Raw genomic sequence first — 6,591 nt, 5'->3', positions numbered from 1 at the left:
TGCTTTGTGTTTTGTGTTCTGGGTTTTTTTCCCCCTCCTCTCATGATCTTGAAGACATACCTGTTCCTGTAGCTCAGGCAGGCTCAAGGTGGGCTCAGCTCTTCCCAGCACCAAACCCCTTCCCACCAGCTTCTGCGGTCCTGCCCAGCATGCAGCCCTTGGGAGCAGCTGAATAGGCAGCCTTGTGCACCTCTAATAGTAGTAACTAATAAAACAGATGTGATATATTAGGTTGGGTTTTGTTTGTCGTTTTTTTTTTTTTTTTCCAGGCAGTTTCCTTATATTCCCATTTATGTGGCTTCTCATATTGCAGAACAGAAGGTGAGAAAGATGATTCTCCTTAAAGGACATCCCAGGTTCTCATTAAAGGTGACTCGGTATTTGCAGTGTCTGCTTTGCGATTCAACAAATCTACCCTTAGTACCTACCCTTAAAAAAAGTATTTTCTCTCTCTTTCTGGAGTGATTCACTGTATGTAATCCTGCCCTGCAGTAAGGAAAATACATCAGTCTAGAAAATTGTCACTGCTTTTAAGTGTTACAGATTTACATCAAATTTACAGTTAGAAGCTTTTTTCTGATGATAGTTCTAGTTTAAAGAGAAACATAAATTCAAGAAGCAAAAGTCTTTTTAAAGGGCCATTTGCTTGTCATAGGAATTATCATTTCCTATGACATGATAATGATAAAAATGTAGGAAATGTTTCAGGTTTCATATAAAGGAGCACATTAAGCATCAAGTATGGAATTAGAAATCAGAAGACAATCTCAACACTGGAAGTCTTTGTGTGTCCTATTCTTACCAGATCAAGTAATCATTCATTCCAGTGTTATGCAAAGAAATACATTTAATAATCTTCCAGAATTTCATACAAGTTTTGCTTACTTTATGTAGTCTACTTCATGCCAATTAAAAATGTAGCTCCTGGTGGCCTTGATAATCTTTAACTTAACAGATCTAAGAAATCTCTCCTAACCAAGAAAAATAAGCATCTCAAGAGTCTCGCTAAAGTAAGTGCCTAAAATAGATAGGATGAATCACTGCTTGGACATGAGTGTTTTTCTCTGTTGATGAGGGAGGAAACTTAAACCAATTGCCTAGGTTTAGGCATCTTTAGACATTTCATGTTATTTGAGATGAATCCTATTCTAGATGTTCCCATCAAACAAAGATACAATTTCAGGTTTGATTTTTCTGGGTGGAATGTTACTGTCATTCTTAACATAAGGTTGCCTGAGGTGGAGGGCTGAGCCAAGATTAATACAGTGTAAACACAAAGCAAAATCATTATTTTTTTGTTTGCAGAACCATGTTTTTCAGATAGAAAGAAAACAGTGTGAAAGTGTATGGTGTGAAACAAAGGAGAGAAAGCACAGGCAGACAGTCTAAATTGATGCATTCCTCTCAAGCTTGCTTTGACTCATTTTTGTATGAAGCTTCTGTGAGTTGAAGTAGACATCAGAAAAAGCCAGACAAACAAATAAAACCAACTTTGAACAAAATATGAGATAATCCCGGAGACAACAATATGGTGCCACAGGACAGAGTAGGAGAGACATGATGCTTACGGCTTCAAGTTTTGGGCAGGAAAAATTAGCAATTGCTAAAAATATCTTGGGATTCTGGGATCACATCTTAATAACTTGTCTATTTTGGTTGCTAGGATTTTTTTATCATTCATAGGTCAAGCACTCAGAATTCAGCCCAGTGTGCTTGCTATTGATCTTAGAAAAATCTGGCCAATTAGCCAGAATCTTTGTGGAAGTATATTTTAATACATTTTCAACATTAGCATCCATGCCCCTGAGCAGGGAGGCAGATGTGAGAACCACCAGAGGCAATGGTGGATCAGGGTTAGCATTTATAACTTCTGTAATGAATTCTGAACCTTGTACCCAGAAATCTTTAACCAAGGGGCAATCATAAATTAAGGGATTTAAAACTTGCCCATAACTTCTGTCTGACAAAAAGTCTCTTTATAACCTGATTCATCTTTAGGGAACACAGAGACTGTTACATAACAGCAGACTAAGATTTTAAAAGAAAGTTTTCCCAAACCAATTTTCCTATAGTCCAGCAATCTGATAGCTTTGATTCCAATCATCAGTCTAAAACTTCCCTTATAAACTGGTATAACTTATAGGCCTTTGAGCAGTTATATGAATATGGAACTTTGACAAAACTATATGAATCAAGTGTTGCATTTCCTTTTCACTCTGGGCAAAAAAAACCCCTAACAAATACTTTAGATGCATGTTTACTGAGAGAGTACAAGAAGAATGTAAAAATTGAGGAGAGTTTCTGACCAAGGGAACACATTATTCCAGGATTTGAGGCAGAACATTCAGAAAGATCCAGAATTTTCCTTTGACAAAGTAATTAAATCTGGCAAGCAAGGGAATTTGTTTCATCTGGTCTGATGTTTATAGGGACAGACAGTGGTTTTGCAGTTTGGACATGAGAAAGAATATAAAATGAGAAAGAAAAGAGACCTGGGGGAGAGAGTTGTGTGCTGTTCAAACTTAGAAGCGACAAAACCAGTACAAGGAGTTGTTCATACTGTAGCATAAAATGCAATATAAAATGATGCCCAGAAGCACTACTGTACAATGGTTTATCTACCACAGTAGTTGCTAAAACAGTCACAATATATCCAAATGGAGAACTAGGCTTTGATCCTTGGGCACTGACATGAATAATTTTCATGTCTTTGCATATAGGAGGTCAATATTAGCTAAATAAGAAACACTTATCCCTGTAGCTAAGAGGCTTAACAAAGAAAGAAAACCCTCCAAGGAGTTTAATGCTTTGTTTTCAGATGCAATTATATGATTTGCAGATTGGGTACAAACCTGGGAAAGATTTGTTTGATCCTGATGCACTTTCTGGAGCAGCTGACAAATACAAAGAGAGACAAAGTCAACAATTTGCATTTGTGGTGGGGAAGTGATCATGTTTGCTCTCAGTGTTTTCTATGGCTGCCAGGTAGGGCAGACAGAGAGCAAGAGGCCCCCCAAGCCATGGCTCAGCAGTTTAGTCAAAGACTGGGTTCCCAGCAAGACACAGAGCAGTTGCATAGCCGAGTGCCAGACGAGATGGAAAGGATAAATCTCAAGGGGTCAACAGGGGACTGTACTGATTTTTCTGAACTACCAGTTGCTCTGAAGGAAGGGAGTGATCCCTGCAATAAATTCTTTAATTTTCATCTATTTACCCCTGATCTTTCCTGTTTAAGGAGTTAGTAATTCTAAAGTGAGTTCTCAAAAATCTCTGGATTTATTGATTCAAAAGCCTTGGGAGGTTTGGGGTGTATTCCTTTAGGGAAAATGATGCAGGCAGCTCTGCATCCACAGAGTCCCATAACAGCATGCCAATAAGTTTAAAAAAGAAAAAAATAAAACCTGCCTTTCCAATCCTGAAGAGAAATCAGATTGCGATTGCCCAAACTGCTATAGAAAATAAGACACAGCAAAAAATTATTAAGAGTATTTGGACAGTCTAATCATAGCCTTTGCTGTCTCTCTGAGAGACAGCTGCCAGGCCTAGCTGGGATTTTGCTTAACCACATCTGTGTGGTGCTTTCTAAAGTATAACAAAGAAGTGTTTAATGAACTCACACTGAGATTATTTGGGGCAAAAAAATATGAAAAATGGTGCAGATGGCTTATGTAGGTCTCAAATATGCTGGGATATTGAGAAATCCTCACAAAACCTAACCCTATTATAAAATCAGTGATGATTTTATAATGTGCGAGACGGGATCAGCTGGAATCAAACAAAGTATTTGTTCAAGACATTTATAAAATTTCCCTGATTTTTACTGACTAGGTAGTACTCAACAGCTTACTGTGGCTATTATACCTAGTTTCATAAGGTAAGCCTTTAATTTTGATATTTGACAACAAACCACATGCATGACTTTAAGCTGTTCATAGAAAGACTGGATATAAATATATATTGCAAGTCCCAGCTATGCGAAGTGAACCAAGAGCCTGGTGGAAAACAATAATGATGCCTCTGCCACTGTGACAGCCTGTGGTCCTGTCTCCCAACTTTCTCTTCTTCTCTTTTCTGTCAAAAATTGATAATATGACTTGCTAGCACCACTGTTACCTAATAGGAGGCCCACTGAAGAGTTGCTGGTATAAAAGAAAACCAGAAAATCTTCTAATTTATTGCCTGTAACTGACACAGCTTCCTAAAAGAAGACACTGTACATATTTCTGTGATGGGAAAGAATGGCACAGCCCCCTGTGCTAACTAAAGCAGAAGTCTTTCTTTCTACACAGAGACAAATGGAAAAAAGGGCAACATCTCTCAGTGCAATAATAGCAGAAGAACAGAGAGAGGTCTGAGTTGTCTGTTTTGCTTGCCCAAGTTGAAGCCAGGAGCAGCTCCAGCAGCTTGAAATAGCTGGGCCTCAGGGAATGCCATCACCAGAGTTGGTGGCCCAACTGCTCCTGATGTGCTGACCGCCTTGGAAAGCCTCACTGCACCGTGGGACAGCACAGGCACTTAATACGTACTCCCACTTCTCGTACTTGAGAAGTTAGTAATAGGTACCCAATTTTAAATTCTGTACTTTGTTAGTTGTGTTTTAGTTCTGCTAAGCTGGGAAAACCTGATAAAGGAAATGGCATATTTGAGAAGTTCTGGTATGAGATCTTTGGCACTGAGGTCATTAACAGCACAGAATACAAGTCCGCAGTTTTTTAAGAACATCTTGAAGATATTCTTATATCTCTGTATCAGATACATCTTATATCTTTCATATAACTTCTTTAAGTAACACTGTGGAAATGTAGACTCCATCCAGAGCTGATGATGTAAATTCCTGGTGAGTGTGCTGAAACCCAAGTTGTGTCAGCACAGCTGCACTTGTGAGATAATTAGGCAGGATGTCATTTGTAGTCTGCAAACTAAACAGAGCAGGGGCAAGGGTTCAAGCTCTGGCCTCCAGTTACCCGTTTTGCTTAATAGTCTTGCTGAGGTGAACAGGTCAGAGACTGTTCTCATTAATCAGTGTGAATGAGGTTGCTCTGTACAGGGATGCACAAGGTACGCCAGGGCGCTCACCGTTAGGCTGGCCACCTTCCCTGGTGAGGTTATCTACCTTGTGTCTACTACCCCCATGACTGCGCAGCCATAAGATCACTGCTAAAAAGCTGATACACCATTCTGAAAAGGTCTGTAGCTCTCCAAAAGGATGTTGGTGCTGGCTGGTGCCTGGTTCCAACACTTCCCACCCAGGATCTTCCTTCTTCCCACAGATCCCCAGCAACTAATGAATTTAGACTTATCCTGCACTCTTTTATCCACATGTATTGACCCCATAAATCTCACTGTCTCATCAGATTTATGCTATCATATTTGTTTCTCTAATGAGTCAATGATGACCACTCTTAGTTTGCATATATTAACTACCAGATAAAACATTTAAGCAATTTTCTTAATGAGACTCTTGCTTTGAGGCCTGGGTAACAATGGATTGGAAGCTCAAGCTTTGCCAAAACACACTCTAAAGCTATGTTATTACACAATGGTGATAAAGCTTTTATAGAATGATTTTAAATGATGATGATCATCATCTACTTTGTTCAACACATTTATTAGAATTACTATTCAACCATTAGCTAGCTGGGTCTCTTGGACAGAAAGATAAAGACTCATTTAAACATTAAAATGTTGGAATGAGGCCATAATGACCGAGGAGGAAGCAAAATCCTATACCTGCTCAAACCGTGGTGATGAGAAATATCTGAATCCATAGGGTTATTAAGATATCAAATAGGTGATTGTTTTTCAGCTGTGCTTTCATTTATTGTGTATCAGTGAGGATGCTTAATATTTATCTTTATTCATGAAGTTCAGGGGCAATCATCTGGAAATAGTAATTTTTTCCTTGGATTGTTTACCAAATTTTAAGTAATTAGAATCTAATGTAGGGTTATCTGTTTCCTCCAATTTCCTGCTGCTCAGTACCATCAACTAGGTAGTGGAGGATATAATTATTACTAGAGACTGCTTGAATGACTTCTGGTAATTGGAATTTCAGTAAACCTTGCCAGGTCATCTAGCAATATTAGGGAGACATCTGAGTCATCGTTCTCTTGACAATCAGCTGACTTTTTTCAGATGGCAAAGTCACTAGATGAGTTTACATGTTTTTTTCATGCAGTGGTAAGGATATCTTATTTGAAATGCTTGAGGTGCTTGCTATTTCATGATCCTATGACTGTTAATGCACACAGCAGCCCCATAAACCCTGTGGGAGGCTTGAAAATATTTGGTTATTTCTACCTTACCTATCTTTTCTGGAGTGTATGCAAGTGTAAGTTACAGTGTAAAAAAAGCCTTTATACAAACACAGTTATTAAGACAAATAACTCTTTTTTTCAAAGTTGCTTAAAACAGACACAACTCCATCCTTATGTGGCCTAAGAGACCCTCACCTGGGGCATCATGTGGTTCCCTGTTAATATGGCCTGGTCTCAGTTCTGTTACACTCTTTTATAGCTCATGCCTTGCCATGGGTTGTGATAGCTCAGGCTCCCTGGCTGACTCCCAGGGTCCTGACATCATGTACCCCCT

Source organism: Pygoscelis adeliae, unplaced genomic scaffold (genome assembly GCF_000699105.1).
Source record: "Pygoscelis adeliae isolate BGI_AS28 unplaced genomic scaffold, ASM69910v1 Scaffold320, whole genome shotgun sequence".
Lineage (NCBI taxonomy): Eukaryota > Metazoa > Chordata > Aves > Sphenisciformes > Spheniscidae > Pygoscelis > Pygoscelis adeliae.
The sequence above is the reverse complement of the archived record's forward strand: the minus strand, read 5'-3'. Positions refer to the sequence as shown.